At 49.6% G+C, this 21,560-nt stretch overlaps 1 protein-coding gene and 1 long non-coding RNA gene across 5 annotated transcripts in view; one reads left to right on the top strand and one right to left on the bottom strand.

Moving 5' to 3' along the window:
• On the bottom strand, nucleotides 1-17,957 carry LOC136793305 (uncharacterized). Of its 2 annotated transcripts, XR_010838434.1 has the most exons (4): nucleotides 17,765-17,957; nucleotides 7,224-8,454; nucleotides 3,010-3,231; nucleotides 1-1,822 (listed from the first exon to the last, which is right to left on the bottom strand). It is a non-coding gene; the product is annotated as an uncharacterized lncRNA (long non-coding RNA). The 2 variants fall into 2 exon arrangements; XR_010838435.1 differs by lacking the exon at nucleotides 3,010-3,231.
• MYOM2 (myomesin 2) overlaps nucleotides 12,118-21,560 on the top strand; it is an 86,186-nt gene continuing 76,743 nt past the window's right edge. The window contains exons 1-2 of one of the 3 annotated variants that reach the window (XM_067022452.1): nucleotides 12,118-12,230; nucleotides 12,960-13,125. The gene's annotated coding sequence lies outside the window, so the exon portion shown is untranslated. Of the gene's footprint in view, nucleotides 12,231-12,959; nucleotides 13,126-20,691; nucleotides 21,071-21,560 lie in introns of those variants that run through there. The other 2 variants (XM_067022451.1, XM_067022453.1) reach the window with 2 other exon arrangements.

Here is a 21,560-nt window from a genome sequence, read left to right as displayed (position 1 = left end):
TCCATTTATTATTTAGTTTATTTTTAGCCCATCCTACTAAACCGTGAGTCCCTGGAGGGCAGAGGCCGTGCCCGTGGTTTCATTTCCGAGTTCCCGGTGCGTTTCATGTGGCTGGTGTGTCAGCGCTGAGGCAGGTTTAGCCACGAATAGCAGAGACTCAAGCCAACAACAGCAGCTTAAGGGGTTTAGAAGTGTGTGTCCCTTTCCTTCCTGTGACAGGAGGAACTCAGCTCTGCATCTGAGTCACAGGCTGGTGGGGGCAGGGGGCAGGCATCCCTCCTTGAAGGACATGAGCTGGACTCAGTCTCAGGGCTGCACCGCTGCCGGGAGCAGGGCAGGAGCCCCGCAGTGCACGGAGGAGGGGGTGATGCTGTAGCCGCCACGTGCATCCGGAGTGAACGCACAGAGTGGGGAGCCGAGGCGGGGGGGCGGAGCTGCCACGATGCCCCGCCCACATCCCACTTCTGTTTCGTTTTTTTCAGTTCTAACAGCAAGTACTTAGTCCCACCCCACACAGCTGGGCAACTTCTAAGCCACAGAAATGCCAGCAGGAATTAGCTGTCTTACGGATCAGTGTTTTCAAACCTCGGGTCGTGGCTCACGTGTCAGGAAATCAGTTTGCTGGGATGCAGCCTCACATAGGAGTTGAAAAAGGCAGAATTACCAATATCAGAGCTTCTCTCTCTCTCTCTCTCTCTCTCTCTCTCTCACACACATACACACACACACACACACACACACGTGCCCTCTGGGGCAATGGCAAGGGGCCTTTGACATTGCACTTGCTGCCCTCCTGTGCCCGCCTGTCTACCCTCCTCTCCTGTCCGTAAGACGTCTGGTGCCGCACGCCCAGCGATCTTTGCATCATTTGTGACTTCCAGTTAGAGATCATGGAGGCTGCAGGACCAGTAGGAGGTACAGAGATAGATAGATAGATACTGATATCAATATAGATGCATGGATGAACATCTGTGTCTGTATACATACATAACTACATCTACTTCTAGAAAGAGGCTTGTCTGTCGTAAAGTATTTGCTCATGTGACGCTGGAGGCAGAGAAGCCCCGTGATGAGCTGTCTTGGAGCTGAAGGTGCAGGGTGGCCGAGGGGGCAGCTTGAGGCCTGAGAGCTGGAGGGCTGCTGTGTAGACCCCAGTCCGAGTCTGAGGGCCTGGGAGCCAGGAGTGCCCGGGACAGATGTTGGACTCAAGCAGAAAGGCAGAGAGAGTGCATGTGCCCCACTGTGTCTTTTGGTTCTGTTTGGGCCCGCAGTGGATGGGAGATGCCACCAGACACGCCCAGAAATGATGTTCACTCAGAAATCAGGGCAGCCCTGGGCCCCGTGGAGTCGACACATGAAACCAACCATCACAGAGGCAAATACGTTTGATACGCCAGGTGCAGCCCTGGAGGTGGAGAGAGAACCCGGGCAAAGAAGCTGGTGGGCTGTGCCCTGCTGGTGCAGCCTGTCCCACTGCTAATGTTCTGTTTAGAGAGAGAATTTATACCTTTCCCTTCCGAATTCCACGTGCAGTGTCTGCATAAACCCGCATGTCCTTGGTACCTCACCTGACTTTAAGTGGGAGAAAGAGGAGTTTTGTTCTGTCCCCTCCAGTTTGGGCCAGAGCTCACCGCACCTCGAGTCCGCTGCACCCCCTGCATTTGCGAGCCTGGATTCTGGCCTCAGAACAAGCAGGGTGGAAATGCTCGGGCCTCCTCCGCCGGATGGGACGATTCTGGGGCCTCCGGGGGGGGGTCTGTCTAGAACCCCAGGCCCCCGCGTCCCAGGCCGTGATGGGCGGTGCTGCGTCCAATACCACCATCTGCTGGACAAAAGGAGACATTACACTTTAGAGCCAAGTGTGAACTGAATACTCAGGACGTTGAATTGGGGAAAGAGCCGAATGTTTTAAATGACGTTACAACTACTATAACATAGATCAGGGCATGTGAGATACTTTCAAAACCCTTTTATGTACGCTTAACGTTACTTCAAGTGCATCCACACAGTGAATGCTTGTTAATTCAAGAATAGAGGTGCGTCTCTATTTTCAAAGGTGACGCACGCCCTACAACGAGTTGAATCCTCCAGGGACACACATTTCTGTCAGTAACACGACACACGATAGGCTCCTTCACGTGTGCCCACTACGGTGTGTGACAGTCACCCTCAGGTGGCTTCAGGAAGCACGTGGCTTCCTGCTGTCAATAGGGGCCCTTTGGAAAATCTCAAATAGCAGCCCACGGTTATTGAAGAGGCTAGAAAAATTATATCCAGGATTTATAATGTAAAAAAATTAGCAACCTAAGCAGAAGAATCTAGGAAGTTTTCCCATCTGGCAGCAAGTTCGTGTGATATTGAGGAAGCGATGCCTCTGTCTGACGTATCCGACAGTATCTCCTTCTGACGAGATGCTTCTCTCCTCCTCCATCTCCTGTCCAAGACCGCAAGCCGGCCGGTCCCGGGTCCCCGGTCTCCGTCTCTGCTCTGCTCCCCGCAGTGCAGACCACCAGCCAGCGTGTTTGTGTGACCTCTCTGGGTCCTGTCTTACTGTGACCTCTGGTGTTTTGACCACAGATGGGAACAGTGCCTGCACATAGTGGGTACACGGTGGCAGGGGCTGGTGGACAGGTGTGGGCTTCGGAAGGGCCCACGTGGTTTCCAGGGGCCGCTCAGGCCCACGTCCTCTTTATTACACACCCCCATGTCCCGGGCCCTTCCTTTCACAGCCCTCTCTGGCCCTGGCAGACGATTTTGGAGAAATAACGCACATTTTGTCTGAAATGGCTAATCCCCACCAGAGGGCATGGTCCCCACACGCACGGGGTTTGTTCATTAACCCAACACCTTTCTCTTCAAACTTTCAAATCATGTTGAAAGTTAAGTAAGCGAATCTTCCCGTAGGTACATTTCTGGAGCATCCTTCTCTCTCGGGGAAAAGGTTTACATGTGGCGGCCATTCTTTAATTTAAAAGGCAAATGACAGGCGGTCATAGGATAAAGACTCACAGAGGAACTTGGCCCGAGGAAGCTGGCACACCGTCCCTTCGGGTTTCCCGGAAGCTGACCCAGAGAAGCGATGGGGGCCTTCGGGGCAGCGGATGTGGGTACCACGGGCTCTGGGTGAGCGGGGTTCATTCCTGAGGACATCAGCCTCCTAATCTGTGCGAGGAGGGGCCGGACTACATCTTGAGGGCCATTTTCTCTCTCTGGGATCCTGTGCAGCCGGCACTAGAGAGAGGGGTGGAATTTGAAATGTCACTGCCTTTCCGGGAGCACAGTTATGTTTTTGAGAAAGAAAAATTATGTAGTGTCTTGGGTACACCAACTGGTATGGGTGGGTCAGCTATTTCAACACAGAATTTTGCCGGCAGGAAAACCTAGCACACAAGCCCAGTTTCTTCTTTGCAAGAATAAGTAAGCGCTGGGACACGGAGCCCTCCAGCGGGCCTGGGGTCCTGGGCTGTCTGAAGTAGCGGGGTAAATACTAAGAACGTTATAGATTACTCTGAGCTAATTATCCCGAAACTCCCAGCTAACACACCAGCTAATGTTCTTCACGTAAATATATGACGTGGTTAAAACTTAGGTTGCCTGATAGAGGAATGCAGCAAACACGAATTGAATTGACATCGTGGGAGGGAAGAAAGAAGAATGAATATTCTAGATCCCTTTTTCCTTGCTAGTGCCTGGGATGTAGTGTTTCTCTCAGGCAAAGGGAGTGTGTGGTGAGAGCTGGAGCATGTGGCAGGGTTGAGGTACTAATTAAAACCCCAGGAGCCGAAGCTGACTTGTCACTTGGAAAGGTGACGCCCCCAGGTCGGCATGCAGAGCCTCTCTGTATTCTTCCGTCACACCCTCAAATGTTTTTAGAAGGGTTTACCTCTAAAACGTTTCATTTGTATCTTCAAATGTAAATCCATACATACGAATTCTGTGCTGCCATTAAGTCACCATTGGTTTTCCCATTTATTTGGAGAGGAAAACTTTGGGGAGGTAAGTCACCCAGTTCCCAGGGCTTCATACGCCACACTTGACTCAGGAAGAGTGAAAGCATCACACTCACGCTGAATCCACACACCTTGGTCATTGTGATTCTAGGCTTTGCTTGATCGCACGACAGACTTTTTTTTTTTTGGCTGCATCGGGTCCTCGTTGCTGCGCGCGGGCTTTCTCCAGTTGCGGCGAGCGGGGGCTACTCTTTGTTGCGGTCGGTGCGCAGGCCTCTCCCTGCGGTGGCTTCTCTTGTTGAGGAGCACGGGCTCTAGGTGCCCGGGCTTCAGTAGTTGTGGCTTGTGGGCTCAGTAGCTGTGGCACGCGGGCTCCAGTAGTTGTGGCTCGTGGGCTCTAGAGCGCAGGCTCAGTAGTTGTGGCGCACGGGCTTAGTTGCTCCGCGGCATGTGGGATCTTCCCGGACCAGGGATCGAACCTGTGTCCCCTGCATTGGCAGGCGGATTCTTAACCACTGCGCCCAGGGAAGTCCCGCACGATAGACGTTTTGTGTGTCACTTAAGATTTGAAAGCTGTGCTTTCCAGCAGGAGGGCCAGAAGTGTGAGGCGAATGGTGACACCGATTAGCTGCCTACCAGACAGGGGTCTGGGGACATCCCTTTCAGGTGACAGGTCAGCATGGGCGCCTGGGGGGTTAATTCATAAGTCGACTTCCTACCACTTACCCCCAGCACACTTTACACATTGTCTCCACCTGACGACAACAAACTGCTCCTTTTTTTTTTTTTTTTTTTCCCTTTTTTTGCGGCCTCTCACTGTTGTGGCCTCCTCTGTTGCAGAGCACAGGCTCCGGACGCACAGGCTCAGCGGCCATGGCTCATGGGCCCAGCCGCTCTGCGGCACGTGGGATCCTCCCGGACCGGGGCACGAACCCGCATCCCCCACATCGGCAGGCGGACTCTCAACCACTGCGCCACCAGGGAGGCCCCACAAACTGCTCTTTTAATTAAAAACTTTTTGCATCTACGACAGAAAAGAAAAAAACACCATCCTATAACTTAGATGATCTGGACCAGCAGTCAGCCAGCTTTGTCTGTAAAGGGCCAGAGAGTAAGTATTTTAAGTTTGGTGGACCTACTCGTCTTTGTGACACAGTCTTCTTTGTTTTTGTTTGTTTTGTTTTAACATCCCTTTAAAAACGTAAAAGCCATTTTGGCTTAAAGGCCGCTGAACTGGGCCTGAAGGAATACACAGCCCTGGGTGTACATGGCCAGAACGGTTTTCCCTAATTTTTCTGAAATAAATATGTCCTGCAAATGAGGTAAATTCCAGTGGTGTGGGCCATTCATCATAAATATCCCATTAGGATGTCGTGAAAGTCTTAAAAATTCATCCCAATTAAAAACAATTTCCGCGAATTTGATGGATGTTCGTTTATGTCGAGTTGGGACCATTTCTTACTTTCTCCGTTCCTTATGTATTTGTGTCCTGTAGACTTTTCTTCTGGCTGTGTTCCTACTGCCTGAATCTCGTCCTTTAGTATTTTCTGCTGGTGGCAAAATGTCTTACTTTCTCTTTGTCTGAAAAAACTACGGCCATTGCCTCATTCTCGAAAGATCACGTCTCTGGCTGTAGAGTTGCAAGCTACCGGCTGTGTGCTCTCTGTGCACCGTGGACGCCGTTGGGCCTTGCGGCTGCTGAGAGGTCAGCTCATCCGCACACGTCATGACTGAGGAAATCCCTTCTTTTCCTCTGCCTTCCGATAGGATTTTATTTGTATCTGGTTTCCTGCAGTTTCCTTACGATCAACTGAGGTGTGGATTTCTGCAATTGAATCTTCTTGGGATTTGTTCGTATTCTGGGGTCTGAGGGTTGGTATTTTTCATCCATTCTGGAAAAATCCCACTGTCTGCATCTGTCGTCTCCGGGTCACTCTCTAATTTTAGCCTCTGGATCATTTATTCTGATTTAAATGCCATATATTTATATTTCTGTGCCGACTCTGCAGCAAAATCCATCCGTTGTGTTTTTGGTTTGGGTCATTTAATTTTTATTTCTAAAAGCTCTATTTAGGGCTTCCCTGGTGGCGCAGTGGTTGAGAATCCGCCTGCCGATGCAGGGGACGCGGGTTCGTGCCCCGGTCCGGGAAGATGCCACGTGCCGCGGAGCGGCTGGTCCCGTGAGCCGTGGCCGCTGCGCCTGCGCGTCCGGAGCCTGTGCTCCGCAACGGGAGAGGCCACAGCAGTGAGAGGCCCGCATACCAAAAAAAAAAAAAAAAAAAGCTCTATTTAGTTGTTTTTAAAATCTGATCTGTTTTCCTGTTATCTTAGATATCGTCAGGATTGTCTCTTACTTATTTCAACATTTTCACATATTTTTTCACTCTACTGTAGTTTTGTGGAGACATAATTCACATACCATGCAGTTCCCCCATTTACAGTATAAAATTCCATGGGCTTTAGTATATTTACAGGGTTGTGCAACTATCACAGACCATTTCTCCTCAATCTCTCAGCCCCAGACGACCACGAATCTGCTTTCAGCCTCTGCTGATTTGCCTGCTCTGGACATTTCATAAAATGGGATCACACGACACGTGGTCTTTGTGATTAGACCACATTTTATTTTATCCATGAATCAGTTAGTTGTTTCCGCTCTTTGGAATATCGTGAGGAATGCGTCTGGGGGCGCTGGGATCCCAGCGTCGTGGGGACCCGGGGTCCTTTCACCCAGCGTCTCTGTGTCAGACGCCTTGAGGAGCTGCCAGACTGTTCGCCAGCGTGGGTGCTTCACTGACAGTCCTCCTCGGGGCCCCCCGGCCTGTCCCCGTCTGTCCTGCTCACTGCCGTGGGGCTGGGGGGTGAAGGGCCACCTCGCCGTGGTTTCGGTCTGCGTTTCCCTGGCGGCTGAGGCTGTAGCGTTTTTGTTACGGTCTGCCCGACGGTGGCCCTAAGTGCAGTCTCTGTGGATCTGTTTCCGTCAGTCGTTTTCACGGACGTTACTTTATCTTTGACGAGACACTAGTCACTGTATTGGGAAAAGTATTTGGAGGAATAATTTCCCCCGCAGATGAGATGCCCTTTTGCAGATTTGATTTACACTTACCTCTGCGGGGCATCGGGTGGGTGGGTGGGACTCCCTTTAGCCAAGGTCAGGGCTTACGGTGCTCCTGAGGGTACACGGGACCTGACCTGAGGCTGTACTATTGCACCCACCGTGTCCCCACCCTGAGGGGACCCCTGGGGGTGGGGGTCACCTACTGGATTCCTCACCTTATTCCAGACGTGGGATTTTTGATTTCTGCCTTCTAAGTGAGGCTGTCAGATGACAGTTACGTGTGACCAGCCGTCATGGAAGGGGCTTCCTGATTCCCTCCGCTTCAGGCTGCTGTTCCTTGTGGAATTCCTCGTCTGCCTGTGTGTGTGTGCATGTGTCTGCATGTGCGTGCCTGGCAGGGTTCTCCAGAGAAGCAGAACCGACAGGATGGAACACATAAAATCAATGTAAAAACCGAGCTAGAGAGAGACTGAAACTGGCTTGCACGTCCAACATCTGGAGGGCAGGCGGCAGGCTGGAGACCGGGGTGGGGGGGGCGCTGTAGCTCGAGCCTGAGGAGGGTCTGCTGGCGGAGCCCCTGTTTATGGGGACCTTGGTCTTTTTCTATCAAGGCCTTCAACTGATTGGACGAGGCCCACCCAGTCACATCACAGAGGATGATCGGCTTCACTCAGAGTTCACTGATTTAAGTGTTAATCCCATCCACAAAATACCTTCACAGGAACAGCTACGTGGGTGTTTGACCAAACATCTGGGTGCCACGGCCTAGCCAAGTTAACACATAAAATGGAATGTCCCAGTGTGTACACACAGACGCACACACACACACACCCTCAGATTTTTAAAGACTTACTTTCAGTATAAAAGAGTTACTATGAAGAACTAACCTGCCATTACTCAGCTTGGAGCTTTTACACTGATGTGTTTTTGACACAACTGCTGTGACCAGCTGGGACCAAGTTAGGATTAATGTAACTTTTTCTCAAAATTGCCAAAGATTATTGGTAATATAATTATTTAAAGTTGCTTATGGTGTTTTTCCTCCGGCTTATAAAACGCTTTTGAATTTCTTCTTAAAGGAATTGGTATGAATACATTTTTTTGACGGTTCTGCCAGTTTGGTGCGCCCTCTAGTGGCCATACGTTGAATAGTCACTTGGTCAAGATTTCCAGAGCCTGGAAGGGTAGCAGCTTCAGCAGAGGCTAAAACGGCACTTCTGAATGTGGTCCCGAGTGGCCTGGAAGTTTCTGATGCCCTCTTACAGAGCCTGGGTGTCAAGAATCATTTTCATAGTACTGATGAGGTCGGTGGCTATATCAACAGTGTGAGTTTTTGCTACCGTATGATGGGATTTGGAAGATTCTGTGCAAATTCCGTGAAGACTTATTTTCCAGTGGCCAGCACAGGATGTCACAGATCGTGCGTGGGTAGAAGGCGCATCCAAGCTGCAAGAGAGGCCAGAGGATGTAACGTAACAGGCATGTAAAGGTCATTGCTATGGTTTCGGATTCCACATTGCAACTAATCTTTAAGAAATTACCAGATGGTGTCTGCAGTAAAAGAAAACACTATTCACTTCTGAAAAGGCTGTTAAGATCCGCGCAGTCTTAAACTGTCTGTCAACGTGAGACTGGACCTTTCCCACACATTTCAGCCAAGAATTGGACTGCAACAAATTGAATGCAGAAACACACCCCCACCAAACGTCAGAGAGATTTGTAAAAACATAAAAGAGACCCACTCTAACTATTTTTTTGTTTTCAAAAATATAGTTATTTTTCATAAATATGTTATTTGTGTTAACGTAAAATGGGTTAGGTTTTGTTACCTTAAAGTGAATTAAAATTTCTAGTGTGGTACATGTAGGTAGATATATAACCCACATAAGTAAAAGCTGTTTGGGATCTCTTTACAGGGGTCCAAAAAGTTTGACTAAAATGTTCAGGAAACTTTGGGCTAAAGGACTACTTGATAATCTGCAGATAGTTCATGATAAAATGTAATGCTGAATTATAAAACTAGAATGGGGTAATAAATAATAATAATCAACGTTTATATATTGTTAATTTTTGATACTTTAACATCACTTCATTTGTACGTCAAAAAATCAGGAGTTGACACTTGTATCTTTACTTTTCACAGCATTAAAGCAGATTCCACTCCTGACTTGACCACATCTCTTAGGTCAGTTCATTTAAGTTTCTTTCCAACAATCAAATAAGGAGTATTTATCACGTGTCTATTCTACGCCAGCCCCAGGAATAGTTGTTTAAAAGAAAAAGAAAATGAGACACAGTTTCTGCCTCTCCTGGGGAAGAATAATAATAGCCTTATTTATGTGCATTGTTGAAAATAATTTGCTCAAATTTCTAAAATCAGTGCCAAATTCAACTCAGGAAGGTCATCTTTTAATTTATGAATAATGGAGTACTTTTAGGCCCTAGGCCTACTGTAGGCCCTAGGTCTGCAGTTTTATACCTAATTGGCTGAAATTAGAATTTTACGTAAATAACGGTTCCATGAACTTAGGATATTTTACCACTGGGGGGGTCATCTGTACATTTTTTTCTCAGAGTCTTCTCTAAGTAAAAAAAAATAAAGTGCAGAGCTCATGGGAAAAATAGCAAAACTCTGTGAACTGAGCTTTTCATCAGACCAGAAGGAAAAAGACTAGTCTTTTGGAGAAAACACGTCATCCTCACAGAGAGAGCGCCTCTCAAGTGTTCCACGTTTTCTGAAGTACATCTGGGCCCCCAGACGGTTCTCGTTCCCCAGGACGTGAGGTAACAACTTCCCCATCCGTGGGGCTGAGCTTACGCTGGTTGTAGTGAGGGTGTGGTCGTCAGGGTCCTCCAGAGAGACAGCCAACAGGACAGACGGATGGACAGACGGGCACAAGGGGAGGTGTATTCTAGGAAGTGGCCGGGGGGGGGGTTACAGAGGCCAAGAAGCCCCCCGCCATCGGCCATCTGCAAGCTGGGGACCAGGACAGCCTGTGGTGGGACTTGGTCCAAGTGCAGTTTCCGAGAACCAGGGGCCCCGACGTCTGAGGGCAGGAGACGGACGTCCCGGCTCAAGAAGAGAGAGCGCGTTGTCCCTTCCTCCACCCGTGGGTCCTACTCAGGACCTCAGAGGACTGGATGAAGCCGCCCACACTGAGGAGGATGGTCTTACTCGGTTACTAGCTCAGATGCTGATCTCTTCCAGACACACCCACCCAGACGCCTCCAGGAGTACCGTTTCCCCGTCTCTCCCAGCACCCCTCGGCTCCGTCCGGGTGACACATGAAATCAGACACCCCAGGCGGCAGCAGGCACATGTCTGTTGTCTCAGAGTGTTTTGTATGGTCCTTGCTCTCACTCTTCAGATGGTTTCAGCCTGGCGGATAAGTCGTAAGGTCCCTCATTATAACAGAATCACGGACACATGGCTGTGAATGGGAGAATCTGGGGTTTTCCAGGAAGCCTGAGGAAACACAAACGTATTCTTGCTTTCAAGTAGACACGGAATTGAACCTCCCGGGGAAAATCGTTGTGGTTTTCCAGGCCTTGTCTTGTTCAAACGCCTAGTTATCGTCAGTGCGGGTCTCTGGGCCCAAATGTCGCCCTGGCTCTCACCCCTGACTGTGTCTGCTCTCTCAGGAACAAGGAGGTGAGAACTAAGCCGCACTGGATTCTAGAGCCTCTTCCTGACCTCCACGTGCTTAGGAAGAAGTGGACCTTAAAATGCACATCGGAACCACCATGAGAGATAACCTCACATCTGTCAGAATGGCCATAGTCGAAAAGAACCCAAATAACACGTGTTGGCGAGGACGTGGACGAAAGGGAGCCCCCGTACGCTGTTGGTGGCAGTGTAAGTTGGTGCAGACACGATGGAGAACGATATGGAGTTTCCTTTAAAAACTTAAAGTAGAACTACCATGTAATCCAGCAATCTCACTCCTGGGTGTACATCCAAAAAAAATGAAAATACTAATTAGAAGAGATGTTTATAGCAGCATTATTTACAATTGCCATGATATGGAAGCAACCTAAGTGTCTGTCATCAGATGAATGGATAAAGAAGATGTGGTACATATATATATACAATGGAATACTTCTCCGCCATATAAACAAATGACATTTTGTCATTTGCAGCAACAGGGATGGATTAGGAGGGCATTATGCTCAGTGAAATAAGTCAGATGGAGAAAGACAAATACTGTACGATGTCAGTTATATGTGGAATCTGAAAATAAACTAGTGAATATAACAAAACAGACGCAGACTCGCAGATATACAGAACCAACTAGAGGTTACCAGCGGGGAGAGGGAAGGGGGGAGGGGCAATATAGGGAGAGTTATATTGTATATAACTATATAATATATAGTTATTCTATTTTATAATAACGATATATATATCTTTTATAATATATATTATATATATTTTATAATAACTATAAATGGAGTGTAACCTTTAAAAATTGTGAATCACTATATTGTACACCTGTAACATGTCACATTGTACATCAACTACACTTCAATTTAAAAAAAAAAGAACTGGACCTCAGAGCCCATGTTTGGGTGCGTCCTGTGGGCCTGGCCCCTCAGCAGACTTGACCTGGGCGTGGGTCGCCCCATAACTCACCCCGGCTGTGGCCTTGCCGAGTGGGCGGCGGCCCAAGTCACTTGCTGAACGGGTCGTGGCCGTCCCCTTGACCTTGACCTGGCCTAACACACCCACTGTGGCAACCGACTTCTCCCTGGAGGCTAAATCATGAGGGCCTGAAAAAATAAAGATACCTGGATTTTAGCTTGAACCCGTGCAAGGCATGTGACCCTGCCCACTGTCTTTAACCTTGTTGGGCCTCAGTTTCCGAGTTGATAGGGTGAAGTGAGGGCCGGACGGGATGTTCTGTCCGGTTCTGAGCGTCCTCCGTGGGCTGGCCTTGGGCCTGTCTCTGTCCTCACCGCGTGCACCGCCCCGGAGCCCAGGGGCACGCGGTCTGTCTCCTGCTGTGCACAGGACAGGCGGCCCCAGCCAGCTGAACACACTCCCACACTTCCCACGCGCCTTTGTCTTATGACAGCCTCTATTTTACAGGCACCCGGCTTGTGCTGCTGGTGATCTTTCAGCCATTAAGCGCTTTCAGAATCCTCTTGGCAGGACCGTTCTGTGCTCTGGTTCCCGTTTCCTGGATCCTATTCTGGGCCAGGCCGCTGGCGACGTGTTGGAGTGGGTGAGGCTCTCTTCTCCTGGCGTCATCGTTCAGGACTGAAATCATAGCATATCCGGGCTTAGGCAAGGCTCATCTAATCTAAGTCTCACTTTCCCAGTGGGGAAGCCAAGGTCTGGGAGGGTGGACAGAGTCTGCCCAAGGCACGCAGCTTCAGCAACAGATTAACAAACAGGAAAACCAGGCCCGGAGCCAGTGCCCTTGACAACAGCTCAGGGCCCTCTGGCCACGTCTTACCTCCTCTGGCCTTGCTATGATTATTTAATGACAGGGTAGAGATAAACTTCCCATTAATTGAGGGCCATGGCTGTAAGCAGGAACCCGTAAATAGCATCTACAGGGTAAAGGCCATGCTTTCACATTTAGTAAAAATGTGTTGTTGAGCTTGTGCAATGGGCTAGGCATGGTCTGGTCCAAGTGAGAGTGCAGATCCAAACCAACTCCTGTCTCTGCACCAGTCCTTGGGCGTTGGGGACAGTTGGTTTAGAAGAAAGGCATACAGGGTACAGTTCTAACAGTCAGGTGGCAGTTCTCATAGTTTTAAAACGCAGCCACGAATATTGCATTAAGGATCGCATTGTAATCTTGAATGTTACCAACATGTAGAAATCTGTGGTTGCCTTGACGACTCTAAGCCACTTCAATGTCAGCCTTTCCTCTCCCACGTGGGTTTTCATAGCCTCTTTGGGTTTCTCCTCTGCTAAGACAATTTTTATCCTCTATCTGGTGCAGATGAACCTCACGAGCTGAGAAACATGTGACCCCGGGTGAGCTGGGCTGCATGTCACCCATGGCCCTGGGGGCTCCCGGCACCCCCATCTCGGTGAGGCGTGCGATGGAGGTCACACCGCGATGGAGGTCACACCGCGAAACAGAATGCACACATGATACCTGCGAGGTACAAGGCCGAGAGCTGGTGCCAGGTTTCCTAGGATTAGTTTTGATTTACAAAAGATGGAAAAACTTCGGGCTCCATTACAGAGGCGCCGAGAAATGCTCCAGGCCACGCGGTTGCTTTGATGTTGGGACAGCACTGGTCGGGGTCACCACCCAGTTTCTTGCTAATATGGAGGGAGGCACATTAACGAGTTTGGTGTATTCGGTAGGAAGCCCTTCTTTGTGGAGAGTGTTTTCTGAGTGGGTTTGGAGCTGAGCCCCTGCATTTTCATGGCCAGCAGAGCAGCCGGTGCTTAAGAGTCCTACCGGTGAGATGGACGAGCCGGACCGGCACCCGAGTCACCGCGCATGCGCGGCTACCAGTCGCAGCGAGGGCCCTGGGGAGGATGTGACGGAGGGACCCCACTCAGACTGGGCTCGGAAAAGGCGCCTGAAAAATCGGTGCTCGAGATGAGGTCTGAACAGGGGTGACCTGGGCGGAAAGAGGGAGACCGTGCAACCAACCTGGAGCCTTCCAGCCAGGACCCTGCGGGCGGGGCTCAGACGTCAAGGTCCTGGTCGTTAGTTCAAGGGCTCTGAGGGGCGTGGGGTGACTGCTCAGATTTGCCTGCTGAGACACTTATTTGGTCCTGGTCTGGAGAGTACTCGTTAGAGGAGCCAGGACGGGCGCGGAGAGAGGCGGTCGTCGTTCAGCAGATGGCCCCAACTCGGCCTGGGGCGATGGCCCCGGAGGGGGTCAGAGGTGGCGGGACCTGAGGGCGTCCAGGAGGAAGATTGTGCAGGATCAGGAAGGCCTGGGGGAGGCGGCCGGGCTCCCTGCCCGTGCCACTCGTGGGGTGGGGACGGCTGGACGCGGAGACGGGGGCAGGAGGGGGCCTGAGTTCAGTCTTGGCCTTGTTGAGTTGAAGGTTCCATCTGCGCTTCAGATGAGGGAGGGAAGGGCGGCTGGTCAGAAACGCTGGGCCCCCCGCCGCCCGGGGAGGCACCGGCCTCCAGGTGGCGCCTCCGAAGGGTAAGAGGAGGGGCCCAGATGGGAAGAGGAGGGGCCGCGAGCAGCGCCCTGGGGCAGCTCTGACGTCTCACGGCGGGGTCACGGCGGGGTCGCGAGGCGGAGGATGGGCGTCTTGGGAGGGCGCTGGCCGTAGGCTGAGGAACCTGAGAGCAGACGCGTCCCTTGGAGGTGGTGACACGGGGTCGTGGGGGACTTGGGGCTATTTTGGTGAGTGATGTGACAGGAACGGAAGGCGATTGGAAGAGGCCAAAGGACAAATGGAAAGGGGATAAACGGGGAATGCGAGCTCGTGCAGGCTGGGAGCCAGGCCAGGAGGGCGAGGCCGCGGCCGGCCGCAGCGCGTGTGGGGCTGGGGGGCCCCGTTCCCACAGCCGGGGGACGCTGGAAGGACTTTCGGGTAGTGATGGGAAAGGGCCCAGTGGGGCTGCGGGGCGACAGCGTGGACACCCTGAGCTGACAGGAGGGTGAGACCAGGCGCCCCCCGGGCCTCGGCCGACACCCCGGGTATGAGGCAGGGGTGCCTCCTGGGGTTCCCACTCACAGCACCCTGGCTGTGTGTGTGCATGGGCGGGGGTCACCTTCGTTTCTGAAAGGTTTTTTCCTTCTTTGGGCTGAATACTGTCCTTTGCATTGTTTCCGTGAAAAACCCTTCTTAGCTTCATTCCTCTACAGAATATGTCTTGTTTCTCTTTTTGCTTTTAAGCTTTCCTCTTAATCACTGCCTTTAAGCACTTGGATACCGATATGACTCGTATAGTTTCATTCATGTTTCTTGAACTTGATGTTTGTTGAGCTGCTTGTGTCTGTGGGTTTATAGTTTTAGCAATTTTAGGAACATTTTGCAAGTTATTTTTTCAAATATTTTCTTCTGTCCAGCCCGATCCCTCTGGGGACCTGAATTCTATGTGTATTACCTGCCTCAAGATGTCCTACAGCTCTCTGAGGCTCTTTTTACTTTTTCCCATCTTCTTTCTCTGTGTATTTTATCTTGTATATGTTCTATTGTTGCAGCCTCAGTATTCAGCGATATTTGTTTCTGAAGTAATGTGCCATCAATCCCATCAGTACCTGAAAAACCTCAGACGTGGAACTTTCTAAAAGTTTCACTTGGATCTTCTCAGTACCGTCTGTGTTTTCATTTAGCATGTTCAATTCATTCCCTCCTTCTTGAGCTTATGGAGGTGTGAGAGCAGCCTTACTTAGAGTAATTTGATGTGTTGTCTAGTCAGTGCCCCGCTGAGGACCGCTTCACATGTCCCATGAACTGTGGGCTTTTCCTTTCTGGCTGATGGGCTCACAAAGTGTTCCTGACCCCCTATGAGCTCTGGGGGTGATTCCACACGAGAGGGATGGGGTCCACAGCACAGGGGGGCATATTGGCCTTAGGAGAGGAGGAGAGAAAGGGAGTGTTGTTAAAAATGTTTGTTAAGTTCTTAATTTCTATAGTTGGATTTTTCAGTTCTAGAATTTTCATTTTACTCCTTTTAAACAATAAATTCTAAGAGGAAAGTCTAGATGACTTTGAGTATGGCGATGACTTTTTAGGTACAACACCAAAGACATGATTCATGAGAGAAATAATTGATCAGTGGGACGTGGTGAAAAGTAAAAATGTCTTCTCTGTGCAGAACACTGTCAGCACAATGAACAGACAAGTCACAGACCGGGAGAAAGATTTGCCAAAGACGTATCTGATAAAGGACTCTTATCCAAAATATACAAAGGGCTATTAAAAATCAACAAAAGAAAATGAAAAACCTGGTTAAAAACTGGGCAAAAGGGCTTCCCTGGTGGCGCAGTGGTTGAGAATCTGCCTGCCGATGCAGGGGACGCGGGTTTGTGCCCCGGTCCGGGAAGATCCCATGTGCCGCAGAGCGGCTGGGCCCGTGAGCCATGGCCGCTGAGCCTGTGCGTCCGGAGCCTGTGCTCCACAACGGGAGAGGCCACAACGGTGAGAAGCCCACGTACCGCAAAACAAAACAAAACAAAACAACAACAACTGGGCAAAAGCCTTGAACAGACACTTCACCAAGGAAGATACAAAGATGGCAAGTAGCATATGAGAGGATGCTCTGCATCACATGTCATCAGGGAAATGCCAATTAAAACAAGGAATTCCACCACACACCAATTAGAAGGACCAAAATCCAGAGCACTGACAACAGCAAACGCTGGTGAGGATGTGGAGCAACGGGAACTCTCATCACTGCTGGTGGGGATGCAGAGGTGGGAATACAGCTACTTTGGAAGTCAGTTCCTTACAAAACTAAACATACTCTTACCCTGTGATCCAGCGATGGTGCTGGATGAGTTGAAAACCTCATGAAAACAAGTTTCATGAGTTAAAATTCACGTTCACATGAAAGTTTGCACAGGGATGTTTATGGCAGCTTTAGTCATAATTGTTAAGTCTTGGAAGCACCCAAGATGTCCTTCAGTAGGTGAGGGGATAAAATAAACTGTGGTGTCTCCAGACAATGGAATATTATTCAGCACTGAGAAGAAATAAACCTGCAAGCCATGAAAAGTCATGGAGGAACCTCAAATGCATATCACTGAGTGAAAGAAGCCAACCTGAAAAGTCCGCAAACTGTGTGACATTCTGGAAAAGGCAAAACTATAGAGCCAGTAAAAAGATCAGGGGTTGGGGGGGATGAATAGACAGAGCACAGAAGATTTTTAGTCGATGAATCTACGCTATATGATACTGTAATGTGAATAAATGTCATACATTTGCCAAAACCCATAGAAAGTACAACACCAAGAGGACTCCTAATGTGAGAGGACTTGGAGTGATAATTGTGACAAAGGCACCCCTGTTGTGGAGTGTTGGTCATGGGGGCGGGTGTGTATGTGGGGGGACCAGACTAGATGGAAACCGCCATACTTTCCACTCCATTTTGCTGTGAACCTAAAACTGCTCTAAAAAAGTCTGTTTAAAAAAAAAAAAAAAAAGAGCAGGGCTTCCCTGGTGGCACAGTGGTTAAGAACCCGCCTGCCAATGCAGGGGACATGGGTTCGAGCCCTGGTCCGGGAAGTTCCCACATGCCGTGGAGCAACGAAGCCTGTGCGCCACAACTACTGAGCCTGCATCTAGAGCTCGCGAGCCACAGCTACGGAAACCCGTGTGCCTAGAGCCCGCGCATCGCAGCAAGAGAAGCCACTGCAATGAGAAGCCCGTGCACCCAATGAAGAGTAGCCCCCGCTCACCGCAGCTAGAGAAAGCCCGCACGCAGCAACGAAGACCCAGCGCAGCCAAAAATAAATAAATTTTTAAAATAAATTAATTTTTTAAAAAAGAGTAAAGGATAAATTACCAAAAAAATCTATGTTATTAAAAGAATTAACTCCAGTTCTCTGATGAAATTCTCCATTTTGTAGTTCTTTTTCTTGAACACAGGTATTTAAAAAAGGGGGTGGTTTCATCTCTCTGAACAAGGTCACACTCATACGCCGAACATTTTCAGAAAGTTCTCATCTAGACGTGCTTCTCTTGAGGCTTAAACCATTCTCCCGTATAATCCAAGTATGGAACATACAGACACACATGTCTAGGAAGAAAGACATTCTGAAGAGAGGGGGAGGACGGAGCACATGTCTCAGAGCGTACCTCCTTTGTGATACTCACCTTTCCAGGGCTTGAAAAGGAGGGCCAGTGGTGGGGCTGGTGACCTAATGGAGTCGTCCAGGTCTGCGGTTCTCGTCTCCCACATGCAGGGTCTGCTTACCATTCGAGGTGCTGCTTCATTGCCTAAAACGTGGCATTGTTTGAGAGGGCTGAGAAAATTCTGATTGTCCTTTGGAGCAGCTGAGAACATGGACAGGAAGCCAGACAGGAAGCTTGTGTTTAAAATCCTGCTCTGTAGTTTCTCTTGCGTGAGTTATTTACTGAGCTCCTCTGGGACGTGCCTGCCCGCCTCAGTGGAGCAGCTGCCTCACCGGACGGTGGTGCTCCAGGGGGGCAGGGTCCAGGGGGGCAGGGTCCGGGGGGCAGGGTCCAGGGAGGGCAGGGTCCAGGGAGGGCAGGGTTCAGGGGTACAGGGTCCAGGGGCAGGGTCCAGGGGGACTGGGTCCAGGAGGGGCAGGGTCCAGGGGCAGGGTCCAGGAGGCAGGGTCTGGGGGACAGGGTCCAGGGGGCAGGGCTGGGGGGACAGGCTTAAGCCCCCATGCAGGCAGGCCAGCAATCTGAAGGGAGTGAAATTCATGGGGGAGCTGTGATGGGCATTGCCCCCCTCCTCTGTGGGGCCTGTCAGGTGGCGTCTGCTGGGAAGATGGCTGAGCAGGGCTGGTGAGCTGGGCAGTGCATGTGTCCAGCTTAGAGGCTCAGCATGGGCCACCGCAGCAAGAATGTTAGGATCACTTCTTTGGGGAGAAGTGAAACCCTCAACAACAGAGAGATGAACGGTCGGGAGAAAGAGCTGGCGCATTTGGAGCTAAGGGGGCCCAGTTCTCCGGGCGCCCCTCCTGGCAGCCGTCTGTCAGTGGGGGACCCACTGTAGACATGAGGAAATAAAGGCCAGCACAGCCAGCAGCGCCGTTTCCACCGTGATTGATGCTGTTCTTAGTGCCCTCTCCAAAGCCTGGAAGCTTCTTTTTTGATGGGCCTTCAATCTTCGTAACGTAAAATAGTTACGACTATCCAGCCAGTTGGATAGACGTTTTCTAAACTGCGTTAGACCATTTCTTTCGGTGCTTTCTGAGACAGAATGTATGGAAGTTAACAAAATATCTTAGAATAATTTTACTTTTTTCAAGTATTCAAATAGATTTTTCTGCATTGAACATCTATTTTGGCCCTGTGCTATAATTTACTGAAATCCTTAGGACTTAACTTTGCCCCATAATCCATGTGACCCCGAGGTTTCCATGATTCAGAACGTTTCTGATGCCACGTTTTAGCTTTCAGTCTCCTTTTTCATGTCCTCTGACATTTCTCCTTGATATCATTTTTTTTCCTCCATCTTATTGCAAATTTTAGCTAAATTTATAGAAGTAAAATCACTGAAGTTTTTCTTTGCATCAGTCAGGATTCTTCAGGTCGCACGTGATGGAAACCCAATGCCAAGTGGCTTCAGTAAAAAAGGGCTCCCTGTGGTTGGGAAGCCGGGGAGGGTGGCTATAACTCGCACCTCTGACCACATCCTCTGGGTTTCCTCTCTTTGGCTCTGGTCTGCTTGCAGGTTCAGCCCACGTTCGGAACGTAGATGGCAGTGTTTAGGGGGGAGAGTGGATGGAGAAGTAAACAGCTTTTCCTCTGTGCCTTTGTGATATCTTGTTTTCTTATTGAAGTGTAGTTGATTTACAACATTGTGTTAGTTTCAAGTGTACAGCAGAGTGACTCAGTTATGCATACATATCAATATATATTTCTTTTCCAGATTATGTTCCACTATATCAATAGGTTATTACAAGATATTGAATACAGTTCCCTGTGCTGTCCAGTAGGTCCTTGTTTGTTACCTATTTTATATATAGTAGCGTGTATATGTTAATCCCAAACTCCTAACTTATCCCTCCCCCCCTTTCCCCTTTGGTAACCATAAGTTTGTTTTCTATGTCTTTGAGTCTGTTTCTGTTTTATATATAGATTCATTTGTACTATTTTTTCAGATTGCACCTATAAGCGATATCATATGATATTTGTCTTTCTCTGACTTACTTTACTTAGTATGATGATCTCTAGGTGCCCCCACATTGCTGCAAATGACATGATTTCATTCTTTTTTATGGCTGAGTAATATTCCATCGTATATTATGTACCACGTCCTCTCTATCCATTCATCTGTCAGTGGGCACTGGGGTTGCTTCCGTGTCTTGTGTGCCTTTGTGGTATTTATCTTGCTCATCCATTGACCCGTGCTGCTGGGCTTTGGCTACATTCCTGATAAACCAGGTGCGGGAACAGGGAGTTTTTTGGACTCTCGGGCACTTCCTATATATTATTCTCACTAATTTTTGCAACAGACTTAAAAGCCGGTTGTTCTCACACACATTGTGCCAGCGGGAAAACGGCCCCACTGCGGCCGAGCCTGGGGCAAGGCTGCGGTCAGCTCTGGCCTCTGAGGCGGGGCGCCCCGACTCGGCCCGCCTCTCGGCGATAGGCTCCCTGTGACGGCCCAGATCAATCATGCCAGTCGTATGTTATTTATACTTGGACACATGCTGCACCCTGCAGTCATCTGGGCGGGTTAGATGCCACGCACGCCGGCGGTAATAACTATAAATAAGATGTAACTTGCCGACTAGGCATGGGTCCTCTTTTAGGTAGAAGTTCTGGCTAAATTAACCCCAGGATGAAACCAAGTCAGAGCTTGAGTCATTGCTGAAATAAAATTTTAAAAAACCCAACCAAACACACACACACCTCCCCCACAGAGGCCACCTTCCCTCCATCCACGGCTAACAGCAATCTCAGGGTTTGGTGTCAAAATGGTGAAAATGCTAATTGCAATCAAGTCTGTGTTAGAGACTCATCTGCGAGTGTCCGTTTATGTGCCAGGGAAACTTTAGCCCCAAAGCATTAAAAATAAGTCTGCAAATTTATGTTCGGAGTGCAGCTGAGTCTGGGGAAGGTGGGCTGGGGTGGGCTGTCAGGGCCCTGACCTCTTTTTCTCGGTCAGTAGCTGCTTCCTCAGCTTCCTGGGCGTGAGAAATGCACTTTGTGAGTCGGGAAGGATGCTTTTCACTTTTCGATTTTTCCGCCTCGAATTAAACCTTTTCCCTCCTAAGAAGCAGGCTGATGATTTACGATACAGGTATCAGCGAGGGGCCAGGCTTCCCAAGGGTCTATAAATAGCATCTCCTCAGCCATAAATGGGAGGGAGGCTGGACGTTTGGAGGGAGATGTGCTTTGCTTCCCTCGGCTGGAGCCTGCAGCCTGGTGAGCCCGTGAGGCAGACACTCTCTCCTCTTCACCACCTTCCTTTCTCTCTGGGTAAGTTTCCTCTGCTTCTTTCCTCTTCTGATGTGAGGCTTTGGAGGAAGGAAGGATAGCATGTAGAAGCTGGCTGCTCTCAGATTTCCTAAGCAGAGGGTGTCAGGGTGAAGCCATGGGAACCAACGAACTCCACGCCACGCAGAAAAAAGTCAGCCAGTAATTAGAGCCAAGGTCTGTGTTTCTTTGACTGGATTTGAATATTTTCTGTGTTGTTAGGAGGTTCTGAACCCCTTCCCAGCCCTTGCACTTTAACCCTGGTTTTTGCAGCATCTCCTTTGGGTCCCTGAGTTGGTTGATGGATGTCTGCAATTTTCACGAGTCACGGAAATGAGAGCCTCTGTCAGGAGAGGGCGGGTTTGAAATGGTGTGAAATAAAATTGGATATTTTCTTAAGAGAAACAGAAAGAAAGCAGGGCCATTCAGCTCAGACCTGGACTGTAGCATCTAGGGGAGGGGACAAAAACAGTACTTCTGGTCACTGTTTCTA

Source organism: Kogia breviceps, chromosome 20, assembly GCF_026419965.1.
Source record: "Kogia breviceps isolate mKogBre1 chromosome 20, mKogBre1 haplotype 1, whole genome shotgun sequence".
Taxonomy (NCBI): Eukaryota; Metazoa; Chordata; class Mammalia; order Artiodactyla; family Physeteridae; genus Kogia; species Kogia breviceps.
The sequence above is the reverse complement of the archived record's forward strand: the minus strand, read 5'-3'. Positions and strand labels throughout refer to the sequence as shown.